This window comes from Myiozetetes cayanensis, unplaced genomic scaffold (genome assembly GCF_022539395.1).
Source record: "Myiozetetes cayanensis isolate MyiCay16 unplaced genomic scaffold, myiCay2020 scf2-11, whole genome shotgun sequence".
Taxonomy (NCBI): domain Eukaryota; kingdom Metazoa; phylum Chordata; class Aves; order Passeriformes; family Tyrannidae; genus Myiozetetes; species Myiozetetes cayanensis.
The window spans coordinates 52,927,081-52,940,351 of record NW_026087411.1 but is presented as its reverse complement, the minus strand read 5'-3'; the positions used below and the strand labels follow the sequence as shown (position 1 = coordinate 52,940,351).

Sequence of the window (13,271 nt, the reverse complement as noted above, 5' to 3'; positions counted from 1 at the left end):
GAAAATCTGCAGAATTTTCAGAATTAGCAGACACATAAAATGTTTATCTCACTTGTTAGCTTGGTAAAAGCCCACTGACTTTCTGAAATCACAGCAGCGAGCTGTAAATGATGTGTGAAATGAAAAGGCTTTGCTCACCCAGCAAAGACAGAGAAAACATTGAGGAAGCTGTGCCATTGGACCGGGCTTGGTGGAAAGGAGAAAAACAGCTGTGATACAAGAAGAATTAAGCCCAGAATATACTGGCAAAGACAGAAAATAAATCAAGTGTAGTGCAATTTTTTATTTTTCTATGCAGTTTTTTTCTCACCCTTTTTTTGTCTTGTTCTGTTTCTTTTTATACAGAGACTGCAAAGCTGAGTGGTTCGGTTTTGTGTGTCTTGCATGAAGTTTTAAATTTGAAATGATCATTGATTTGTGCGTTATGTTCCAGTATGTTCTACTGCATCAGATGCTCTGCTTTGTTTCTGTCCACGTCTATGTGTTTTGCTGGGAAACAGCTTTAGCAGGGAGTCTGTGATAGAAAACTGACTTGGAAAAGGAGTGCCGGTTCAAGGGCAGGACCATCCGTCTTTGCTGCATTCACCATTCTGATGTTCTGGGAAGGAAAGGGAAGCACATGAGGGTTAGAAATTTGAATGACACACTTTCAGGTTAGACAGAGGCTTAGATTTCAAAGAGTGTACCCTTGTAGAGGAACCAGGTGCTGAATCTGTTGTGGCTATCACCACCCTAATGGGAAAAGAAAGAGAAAGGGATAAGGTGAGAACCATAGTATCTCCTCGCCAGTGGGTGCTAGTGGGTGCCAGCAGCAATCCCACATCTCTTGGCCCTCCTCAAGTTTACTCTGTTTCCATACCATCTGCCATCCCTACCCCCCATACTTGTTGGCTTAACCCCATTAAACACATCTGTCCCTGCACATGCTGGAATGAGTAGACACAGACCATTATGTGACTGCTCTATTTGAACATTGAATCAGGGGAATACGAATGTATAACTTGAGTGGTAGCTGGGGATGGAAACCATGCAAGGAGGGTAGCATGGTTTCTGTATGGGATCAAACTTCACTGTCCAGTTCAAATTGCGAGGACAACAGGCATGTGGTTGTCTGCCCATGTAAGTCTACTTTAAATACTGCCTTGCCAGGCAGTGTGGGATTTAAAACTCAATATGCAGAGATGCTAAATAGCTATACCTGTCCCAGGATCCAAGCTTTGAATTGAAGCTTTTTGTTATAACAACTTGTATTTCCAAAAAACCAAGATCCTCTGTTGCGACAGTTCCTAACAGTACAGCTTACAATTTTTTTTTTTTTTCTGCATTTTGGCTTGTTACTGTAAAATACTGTGACAGATGGAGCGTCATCTGTCAACAATTCCTATCTGACACAGAGTAGAAATTATTGCTGTGATGAAATTATTGATCCTGTATCTTTACATTCAGGAGCAAGGAGGATCTTATACTCAACTGAATAAAATCAAAAGCAGTCTAGTTTAGGATCCAAAAAGGATTTTACTCTAGAAAGACCCTTAGTGACTGGAGGTAGAAAAGATCTTAGTCTTGGCAGACACATCTACATAAAAGCTAATTTCTCATAGCTGTCCTATTGCGTTCTGTGATATGTCAGCACTAGTGTGGAACACTACTATGGATGTATCCATGAATCTTTGTGTTTTTCAGGCAGATAGGAACTAGGGAAGATTTAGGATTTTTTTTTTTTTCCTGTATGTGTGTTTAGAGCATTGTCTTTGTTGGGAGCCAACAGACTTCTCTGTATCAGATCTGAGAGCAAGGGGAGAGCTTGACTAGCCAGGCTTGCAGTCAGGAGAACGAAGAGAAAAGCATGGTGAAAAACAATTAACAAAAAAGATTTGTTTTTTCAAGAGTTGGCTGGCACAGATATGGACGTGGCACTAATGTGGCCTAATGTGGCAGTAATTATAGCATTAATGCCATCTTATTAGTTCTTAAACCCAGGATGCCTTCTCATTTTAATGACCAGTGGCTTTTATCACTGATTTGCTACATCCTTTGCTAATACTCTTGTTCTAAGTAGTTATGCTGGAGAAACAAGAAAGGGCTAAACTGAAATGATAAGAAGGAAAGAAATCTGAGGATGTGGCTCTTGTCACTGATGGTCCTTGTGCTTCCTTAGATTGACCCTTGTACTGGAGAGGAGAGCTTGTCTGAGCATAGGTGAATGCAGCCAATCAGACAATAGGTAAAATGTCTTGTTGGTAGTATCCTGAAAGTGTTAGAAAGGTGAGTGGAAGTCTGTTCTCCACGTATTTTTTTCTCCATTAAAGCTATCCTGCCTAGCGCTTGTCAGAAGTGACCATTCTTATCCATCCAGCAAATAGTGAAGGGTTTGGTGCTTCATGTGATTATCCCCAAAGAAAATACGCTACCTGAACATCTTCAGCCTTCAGCTAAAGCACCTGTAAACCTTGATCTGAAAATCTTGACTTCATGGTTTCCTTAGGGCATTTTTTAATATGGCTTTTTGCTGGGTCAGAAATACAAAGAAATAATTCATTTTTCTCTGCTTCCTGCTTAAACTAGAAGGACACAGGCATTTTACTTTTTCCTGAAAAACAGTCCAGCCACATTTGTGGACAGTGATTTGGATTGGTTCTAATTTTTTCTGCAAATCTGCCTGTCCATTCCCAACAGTGAAAGAGAATCACTGTTCATTAGGTGATTAAAAAAAGTTTAGACTGGCTTGGAACTGCACAGAAGTGGATTTTCCTGCCAGAGAGTCTATTAGTAAATACTTTTATGGGAATCTTCACTCTTCCAGAGTGAATAAGTCATGCATTCACAGTCTTGCAAAGCAATCATCTGTGAATTGTACGTGAAGAAATATAGAGGAGGCGTGTGTGGTGTGTGTTCCAATGGGACTATTCCCTAGCCACAACTTGCTTCGGAAATTGTATTAAAAAGTACAATTGTTGGTCATTAGGGTTAGCCTTGCAAAGCAGGCATGACAGCATTAGCAGGAAATGCTTCCTTGATTTCAATTATAATGCATAAATTATACTCTTCTTCTGTCTTATCCATGCAACATTCAACAACAGCATTTGCATCTCGGTCTGGGGAATAGAATTTTGCACATGGTATAACTTCCATTGCCTTAAACACGGCCTCTCCAACTTTATCACTGAGCACTTACCCCCCCCACAATCTTCATTATTATAGTTCAGCCAGCAGAAATTAGTTGTATTTCCATCCCAGTAGGCCAAAGGATGCATGCAGCTTTGAGATTTGGCTTCCATTTAGCCTTGGGAAGCACTCTTAAAGCTTGACAACGGAATTACAAGAACTACTCATACCCCACTCCAACAGTAGAGTAAAAAACAGAGCTGTCGTGGGGTGTGAGAAGCAGGGGGAGGGAAAGATGGGACTAATCATTCCTTCTTATAAGACTGAAACATCTATGGGAAAATCCAGTTCCTCTGATTTGCTTTCATCTGGCAAAACCATTGCATGGAAAAAGTGGTTGAGATAATTACACAGTGGAGGTCACTTTATTTATTTACCGTGGTTTATTCATGAAGCACAAGTATGTAGCTTGCTGATCTTGTCCTCCACACGTGTGAGAATTTATCTACCTTTATATGAAGCATTTGTTTCTCTGGCTGGTTTGGGTAGCAAGAGCTGTGAAGCCTCCTGGACCCTGGGTTTCAGTCATGCAGTCTGCGTATAAGGTCTGTGATGGACTTGCATGACCCTCTTGTGCAGTTGAAAAGTCACTTCTTCTTATATCAAAACTAGTTACTTCTCCCTTTGCTGTCACCCTCCCTCCTGTTATGGTGCAAAACCAGCTGACCAGTATTAGTGAGCATGAACTGTTTAGCCTATCAACTTACTGTGTAAAATCAGGATTTCCGTTATCTTTTGTATTAAAACAATTTTCTCTGTGTGTGTGTGTGTGTGTGTGTATGTGTTTGCGTTAGAGGATTGTGCTGCCTTGCCTATGTTTAGTACATATCTGCTTGGTGAATATATCTCAACTGAAATGCCTGTTTGCACGAAAAGAGGAGTTTCTTGATATTGTCTCTATAGAAGGCTAAAATTATAGCTCCAGAAAAGGAATGTGAAGTGTTCAAGATGACAAGAAAAACAGATCTATTGCTGAAAAAATACAAGACTGTGAATTTTCTTCCAAAGAAGAAAGTCACTTGCCACTTACAAATCTGTTATTCACATCTTATAACTACCTCATTAGTTGGAGTTCTTCCGTATTTATGTCTTAATCAGTTCTTTCCTTCTCCTCAGAGAAAACAGCAAATATTTTCAAAATTTTCCAGTTTTCAAAATTTGGTTCTGAACTTTTTAAGACCTTCACGTGTATTACAGAAATGGCTAATCCAGAGAAAACTGTTGACTGCTTTTCTGTTTCCGTGTATTCACAATTTCAACATTGGAGGAAATGCACATAGAACTAGTGAAACATCAACACTGAAAGCTTTGCACAGTGGAGCACTGACTTCAAATAACTTTAAGCTCTGGTCTGAATAAAAGTTGTTTTCAAGTATAAATACTTGTGAGTTCATATTATGAATTTACCTGCTTGTTAACTAGGATATTAGAGAGAAACATTCCTTGTGATTGTGATGAAATAGGAGGACAGAAAACTTAATTGTGCTATACCATCAAGCAGGTGCTGCCCAATGACCAGTAAGTCAAGGATTGTTATGACTGAAACATTTTAATGCCAAAATAATCCAAATTGACTTTTCATCACTATTCCTCATTGGCAGGTAGCCCCGTTTGAATTGGTTTTGTTTCCAAATATCTTTCTCAATGTCCTTTTGCTACAAGAAAGAGGGAAGTTTATGCTGTGTTCAAGGAGCATGTTAGCTACCGTATAATGTTCTAGACCTTGTGCAAATGAGGGGGAAAAAATCAATATTTTACATTCGTAAAGCACCTTCTGTTGGTCTCAGCTCACTGTGAAAACATGAACCCTGAATTAAGAAGCAGCACTATCATTATACTCAGACTACTGATAGGTAAACTAAGGCAGTAAATGCTGTGAAATCATGAACTCTGCTAGGAACAAAATCCAGGAACAAGAAAAAAAATCTTCTGCACTTAAAAGACCAGAAATGTTTCCCATTTCCCATTCTAGTGTATCAGTTGAATATATAAAAATACAGCATTTTCCTTCCCTTAACAATTTCTGATGTGGTAGACAAATGAGTAACATGTGTGTCATAAACAAATTCCGATTTTTTAAAAATAAAAATGTAGTTGAGTACTGACTCTTCATGTTAGGCTTTGAGGACAGAAGTGTCTGGGTCTGGGAATCTATTTTGTATCCCAAGTCCTCACAAACCCTTTCCTATGTGTGCAAAACAACTGGGGGCTTCTTCTTATCACTGCTTTCTTGCAGCTGTTCCATCAAGCTCCTACTTGATGCCTACAATTGGTGTGACAATGAGTGAAGTTATTCTACATTATGTGCTACTGTTTGCAGGTGACTGGGGGTATTACTTTGCACTTGAATGTTGTGTGTGTGCTTGCAGTTAAAAAACAAGTGTCTGGCTCTGAGAGGTCTTACTGGTTTTCACTAGCAGTGACCATAAATAATAGTCACTGATGCACAGAATCCAGAGGTTTGCTTGGCTGTTTCCTTTTATTATGAACATTGTATTTTCCATTCTGACCATGCAGAACATTTTTATGGTTTCCAATGCCCCTTGTTAATCTGGGAGCAGAAGTGTTACAGAGCAAACACGCATGTTGGAGGACCTGGTGCAGGATACCCCCATACCCACAGCCCACCTCTTGGAAACACAGAAAGGAAGTCCAGCAATGCCATAGTTACATGCTGCTGTGGAATTGAGGTGACCTGCTGTTCTGCTCTTTTTGAACCTTTTCTCCTGTAAAAAAGATGTAGTATCTTACAAAAAAAAAAAAAAAGGCTGTGGCTAGCTTAAAAATTATATGGGTAGCTGAAATGTTGCTCTGTATCTGCCAGTAATGGGACTGTGCTGTTTATTCACTTTACCTAAAACAGCAGTACTTTTCTTCCATATTTCTTAACATTGCAGTGTTATTCTAAGTTTTATAATCTCTCCCGCCATTGCAATCATACAGAATTCATGTGGAATGGAAGACCTGGAATGAAAATGTAATTAAATCGTATGCAAATAAAAAATGCTGCGTCTGACTTCATAAGAAGGAGACTGTCATATCAAATACCATATTATATTTGATTTCAATATTAAGTGATAGGATTAGCAGAGATGAAATTTACCTTAAAAAGATGAGCCTGCCTACAGTAACTAGTGAAAGGATTTCAGTGCTTTCTCAGTTTTTGCACACAGGAGCCTTTCTGTTCCTTATCTTGGTACAAAGAGATCCGGTTTGTGGCAACTGAAGGTTTTGCTGCCCAGGTGATGCTGTACTTCCACCCACTCTGGTCCAGGGAGTGACCAGATATCTGAGTGTGGCTGAGGGGACAGATCAGCCTGCTGTCTTTCCTGTGGCAATGCCAGGGAAGGGCCAGCGGGTTTGCTGGTGTAGCTAAGTGGGCTGTAGGGGTAGGCAGCCTGCGGATACTGGGTGCCCCAAAACCTGGCTGCTGCCCAGGAGCTCTGATTGCAGTCACTGGGCTGTAAATGCTGATGGAATTTTAGGGCACTCTTCTCTTGCACTAACACTGGACCTGTGGGTAAGGAACAGAGGAAACATGAATTGCCTTTTGACTTCTGTATGAAGTGCCATGGGAGCCTGATATGAAAGGTGCTATGGAAATGTAGTTTTGATTTAATTTGATTTGATTCACAGTTTGAAAAATGAAAATCTTTCTGCAAAGCTAAGAACCCTATACATTTTTTTTTCCCCAGCTTGCTTCTGCTTCTTGTAAAGCTACTTGCATTCCCTTTTGGATCACTGGGGATTTCCTTGACACATTTACACTTCTGTTCTCAATAACTTCATACCCAGCCTCATGCTGACACTTTCTTTCTTTCCTTCTCTTTTTATTTATTAAGATTACCTGCTCCACAGGTATTAAACAGAACCAAGCCAAGTAGAATAGAGGCCAGTCATAAAAACACAGGTGATTACATTTTCTCCCTCTTATGATCTACGACAAGCACTTATTCCTTTAAAAAACTGCTACACCTTCAGAGCCTGGAGATCTGAAGACCCCGATAGCATCAGAGGTTTAAAAAGACCATTGCATTTCCTTTCAAATCCCTGTACTTCCTGAATTTCTTTCCTTATTTTTGTACTACAGTGTCATTCTGTTTGATGCTGGGATCCTATACTGGCAGGCACTCTACAAACCCACAGGAGCTGCCCCAGAAGCCACACACTTAAGCAGACAAAAATATTGACAAGAAAGCAGAAGTACAAGAGAGGTGAAGTGATTTGTTCAAGGCCACAGGGCAGCTCGCTGGTAGGACTCACTATGGAAGACAGGGTTTCTGGTGCTGTTTCCACAACAGTTACCTGCCTCTAAATCTCTGAATTCATCCTTTAATCCTTTGGCATTCACTAAGATTTAAAAAATTTACTTTACTGGACTTGAGGAAACCTGATGATCCCTGAAGTGGAAAATATCAAAGAATACAACCAGCGCTTGTAAAATTAAGTTGGGTTCTTTAATGTATTCCTAGAAGTTTGTATCTCTGCAAAGAATTACAGTAACCCAGGTTCCCTTGCCAGTGTTTCCTAATGCATGACAGACTTACAGTGAAGGACAGGAGAAAAATGGGAATGATTTTACTTCTTACCACAAGGTTTTTCTGTGCTTGATATGTAGTAATAAATGGCGAAACTACGCTCAAAACTCAGCCAGTTGGGAACAACTTTGGAGTTAAAACAAGGAAGCTGTGTTGTGGATGTAAACAGTGGAGAAGTGTTTTGGGGCAGAATATGATGACTTCTTGTGATATAGTAGTTGGAATAAAAAGCTCAATAATTAAAAATGGGGCACAGTTTTGGCACAGGCAGGTTTTTTGACAGAGGCACTGTACTGCCCAGTGCTATAAATTAACGTGTTCTCTGTCAGAGAACATGCCATAAAGAGCAAGGCAGAAAGACACAGCACATGGTGGAATAGAGGACTGAGCTGGGTCATCCTTAGATGACACTGATACTGCTTTGAAAGAGTCGCTTCGGGAGGGATTCCTCTCATCTGGCTTGTAACTGGCATCAAATCTATGGTGGTGGTCTGAGGCTCCTCTGCAGTGGCAGGAGGACTCTCTGCAGAAAGAAAATGCTTTCAGAGGGTGATTCATCCTGTCTGCCTCAGGTATCCATCTAGGAAGGGATGAATCCCTCTCTGAAGGGATCACTCACTCTCCACTGAGTACAAAGGGAGCCTGGATAACTAGTGCTCTCCTCTAGGTGCTTGGACTTCTAGGGAATTACAAATAGGGGAGATCAGTCCCACATGTTCATGTCCTCCTTCATGTTACCATTAGAAATGGTAAAACCTGCCAGGGGCAGGCTAACTCTCTGTGCTTGTGAGCACTGCACACTCCAAGTTTTAGGAGTATATCCTGTGTCCCTCTCCCAAGTGTCACTTGAACACCGCTGGCTTCACTCCTGTTGCGTCCACAGCTTTCTTTAGAACCTCAAGGCAGGCTACTGGGAGAGAAATATTTTTTTATGTCAAAACATGATTTCTTGGAGAAACATAAAGAGGACACAGCTGCAACAAAATGGAGAGACAGGTACAAATGTCTATTCATGTTTTTTAAAACTGCAGATGTGTACATATGTATACATAGAACTGCTCAGGCAAGTTAGGATGCATGGATTGATTGAAACCCATACTGTTCAGAGAGCCATTTGAGATGTACTTGGTTTGATGTTATATTTGTAGCTAATGCTATAGTGTTTGCTGGTTTCTTCCTACTTAGGAAATTTCAGAAGTGGTATTGGCTTTGTTTGGAATGAGGACAAGTTTTTTGGCACAGAATAATTTCCTGCAAAGGATAGTTCGGACTCTCAAAGGCTTCAAAACCCATGTTTTATTCTGCTGCTCTATTCTTGGTGCACTACTTATCTTCCTTCTCTTTAAACTGTGCATGGCTGGGCCCCATCCTGTTGGAATGCATTTGTCAGGACAGCCTTGGTTCTGACCAGGAACTGCAGATACCATATCATTAAAATTAATAAACAGAAACAGTGGAGGTTCCTGGAGAGACCATGATAAACATTTGACCAAACTTATTCTGTTTTAAATTGTGTCATCCTTCACAAAACAGTGTCTTCACTATCTCATCCCTCATGCCTTTCTATAATGTCTCTGTCATGTGCTGAAGTTACCCATTCGCCTCTCAGCCCACTTTCCTACCCTTGTCACACTTGCAAGGTGGCTGACACCTTTTCTTGTCCTTTGCTGACTGATAGCTCCTAAACCAGGCCTGGCTTTCTGCACCTCTCCCTGGGGGAGAGAAACTGCCGAGTATTCTCAGAGCATGCATGGGGATACAGGCATCTTCTGCTTTGCCAGTGTCAAGTGGTGTCAGGTGGGTATAGTGACATAGCTTCTTCAGAAAGAAAGTATGCATTCTTCTTTTTATTTTATTCAAAAAGGAAGATACACTTTTTTTTTTTTTTTAAACACAGTTTATAAAAGCATGTTGTTTGTAAAACTAACAGAGATCAGTGTATATAGTTCCATTCCTTAACTTCTAATTTTGCCTTGCAGGTTTTTGGAAGTTCTCCTTCACCCCACCTTGGGTTAGCATTCTGTCCCTGCTTCCACATATTGTCTCACCTGGTGAGGAGCTACATGTGACGGTATGTGAGCAATTCTCCTGATGACACCCAGGCTCCCATGCTGTACTCCAGACTTGGAATCTTGCAGTGATTTAGCATCTTTGTTTCAAAGCTTAGTTTGGGGAAGATTAAACTGTTCTTTGCGTCAAGACAGACAATCACCAGAAAAGGCTTTTTTTCCCCTCCCAGAGTCTCTCATGTTTGTTACTCTTTAGCCCTTCCTGGCTGCTTCTTTCAACAAACTGGTTGACTTTGTGGGATGCATTGAGGCAGGAGAATGTGTACTTACTGGATGCATGAGGCTTATTCAAAACATATGCTTAAAGTCCCATCTCCTTTCCTGAGGCTAATGGTTGATAAACCAGGAGACGCCACTGTGGCCAAGTGCATTGCAATAGGTTTATTATTTCAGGTGTTCTCCTACAACAAACCAACTCTCTCTTGGAATCTTCCCTAGGAGCTTCCACCTTTGGAGTTACTTCCCTTTTTTTGTGGGTAGCTGCAATACTGGCTCCACCTGTTGGAAATCCTACATACAGGGAAGGGAATCTTGTGCTGTAGCCACTTTCCCATACATTCACCCATTGTCTCGTCATCATCATCTCCCTTCACACCAACAGTTTTTGCCTCTGAAACCTTCTGACCTGAGAGAGGCCCCAAAGGAGGAGAGTTACAACAGGACAGCCACCCTGAGAAATTGATAAGAGGTTATACCTGCCATGGTTTTGAATTTAAGATAGCAGAACCTTTGCCGTGTTGGAGGCGTTTATAATACAAAGTTAACATTAACCACATTTATGGCGGTCTTCTTCCCCTGGTAAGGCCTTGCATTTTCAAACTGCCTGCAACAAGTCTCTGGAGAACCCAGTGGTAGGTGAGAGAAGGTCTGATGTGAGGCAGAAAGAGGAGGAAGTATAAATCAATCACCTCTGACTGAGGTACCAAACAGACCTGAAACTGCAGCTGAGACCTTGGAGCAACAAGTTAAATATATTGTTCCTTCTCCTGAGGGGAAAAAAAAAAAAGGTGGAAAAAATCAAGGGGAGCAAAACATTTCCTTTGCTTTGCATATTACAAAAGACACCAAATGTAAAGAAGAAGAGGAGCAAGTAGGCTGATAAGAGATTTCATTTCATTCCCCTCAGGGTGTCAACTTACCAGTGGTAACCTTGTGGTCTGCTGATGTCATTCACACAAAGCAGTTACTTCTGAAGAGACAGGTTTCCTCAGATTTTACCATCTGAGGGAAAAATAGAGGAAAAAATGGTTTGAAAGGGAAAAAAATGTTAAGGTGTCTGTGTTTTACCAAAAGCCTTTGTAGGAGGTTATTAACTTCAAAAGAAAACTAAATTTATCGTAACTTCTCTCCTCCCTCCCTGTGTTTCTGAAAAGAGCACTTGCTGCGATTGTCTGAGCCATTAAGGGCTCCTGGAAGGGCAACCAAGTCCCGTGCTCCCATGTCTGTGTGCTTACTGATTTATAGACCTCTCTGTAGGTAGAAAGAAGGTGAAATTTCCCTTTTAGTGGCAGATGTGCTCCAAAGGCTAAAATACAATTATTATGCAGACTCTCAACATGTACAAAATGGGAATAAAAAAAATCTATCTCTAAGATCCATATGAGGGAAACTTTCTTCTCAGGCTCTCAAGGGAGCAGAGACTTCAACACCTCAAACTTTTTCTTCTTTTTGAACAACGATTCCTGGAAAGAAAGACAAGGTTCAAAAGCAGTTTCCAGAGGTGAGCCATGGATGCCACCTGTTCCTTTTGAATGTTAGCTTGAGATCCACACAAACAGGCTGCATTATCCATGGATCTGAGAGGCATTTTGAAGAAAAAATTTTTGAAGTGTCTGTGCAGTGGGACTGGCAAATAGGAGGTTTATGTTTTCTCTTGCATTGCACTAAAATCTGTAATCTGAAGGAGACAGGAAGGTAGCTGAACTGCTCATGCCATTGCTGGTACAAGAGACTTAATCTGGCATGAAGCAGAAGGTGGAAGATTTTATAAAAAGCTCCTGCCATGTGGTTGTGGTTTCTGGTGCCCAAACACGCATTTCATATCAGTGTGACATGTGCTGGCTTTATCTTCACAAAAACCTTCTCTTCCCGATGCCCTGAGCAGGTTTACTTGCTGCTCCCATCTGTATGAACCTGATCCTTATGTTCCCTGGCAACACCACAGTTTGGTAGAGCTCTTCATGTCCCAGCCCTTCTCTCCTTGCAGCAGGTAGGCTTGTATTCGGTGGCCAGTGACCTTTTCAGGAGGTTACCCAGTCGGCGCTAACCAGCTCTGATGGAGACAGTGCCAGGTCCCTGGTGGCAGGGAGGCAGGTTTTCCTGCACACTCTGATCAGACAGACTCACGTGGATGCTGTCAGGAAGGTTGAGTTTGGTGCTGTAGAGCCCCACATTACCAGGTGAAACTTCAGGCAGCTTCAGGGTGAACAAGCCCTCAGTTGTGCCCAACCTGGTTAACATGGGGTGAGAAAATGTAGGAGGCCCCTCCTAGAGACATGGGCATTTCAGGTTGAATGCACAAATGCCAACCAGCACTATGAGCATGTGCCAGCTACTTGGGAGAGGACGTGCAAGGGCAGGAGACCAAAGTGGCTGGAGCTGGTGAGAAGCAGGTCCTGTGGCAGTGGGGGGCATGGCAGGATGGCTGTGGTGGTACTTGCCGCCCATAGGCACCCTGTAGCAGGCAGGGGAACTGTGGAGGGAGCATGGAAAACAAATTCTGTGTGTTGGTTTGGGCTTGCTCCTGCTCCAACGTGTGCCCCAAGTAATTCCAGTGGGTTACTGGATGGGTACTGGTGCAAGCGACAGCCCAGCTGAACTCTCTGTTTTCTGTGCCTCTGAAGTAAGCAGTGCTTAGGAAATGGGTAGTTAAAAATCCCAAATATCCCTAAAGTAATGTTAGCCACAAAATAAGTCACTTAATTAGCATACAGTAGATACTTATTGTTAAGTGAGAATGCCATCCCCTCCTGCAGGGATTTCAGTTAAACATGATGATTGATAAATTGTTATATTCACACGGTGTCACTCAGTGATATAATCGTGGCTTTTGTAAATATTTAGTCAAGAGAGCAATCCAGCTGTTCCCAGCCAGGTTTCACCCAGTGTCAGCCAATGTTCAGTGCTACTGATTTATTTCATGCGTTGCTTAAGCCTTGAGTAAGATCACATTTTTATGAGTCTCGAAATACCTGTGGTAATAAATAGTGAGAGTGCTGGAGCTAATGACAACAGCAGAAATAATTATATGGAAAGATTATATGCCAGGGGTCCAGAATATGGCCAAGTACTTAACTATTTGTAGTTTTTCAGGACAACTGTTTAGCAGGTTTTGTCTAGATTTACAGCAAGGCAGCCATCTCCAGATGCCATTGGGAAGGGAAGGCGGGCAGGAACCATTTTTCAGAAGGATGCTAGCATCTTCTCCCAAAGCTTGATTTAGCTATTGACAAAGGGTTGAGGTTTAAAGCAGTGTTGGGCAATGAATGGAATTCCCATT

General features: G+C 41.6%; 1 protein-coding gene and 1 long non-coding RNA gene across 3 annotated transcripts in view; one reads left to right on the top strand and one right to left on the bottom strand.

Annotated features, from left to right (window-relative positions):
* Positions 1-13,271, top strand: part of LOC126640436 (uncharacterized) — a 102,610-nt gene that overhangs the window by 38,851 nt on the left and 50,488 nt on the right. For both annotated transcript variants that reach the window (XR_007629040.1, XR_007629039.1), the window contains exon 2: positions 9,683-9,774. This is a non-coding gene — a long non-coding RNA (uncharacterized LOC126640436). The remainder of the gene's footprint in view (positions 1-9,682; positions 9,775-13,271) is intronic.
* The window catches only part of ZDHHC14 (zinc finger DHHC-type palmitoyltransferase 14), a 645,017-nt gene that overhangs the window by 614,495 nt on the left and 17,251 nt on the right, over positions 1-13,271 (bottom strand). The gene's annotated exons all lie outside the window — the stretch shown is intronic.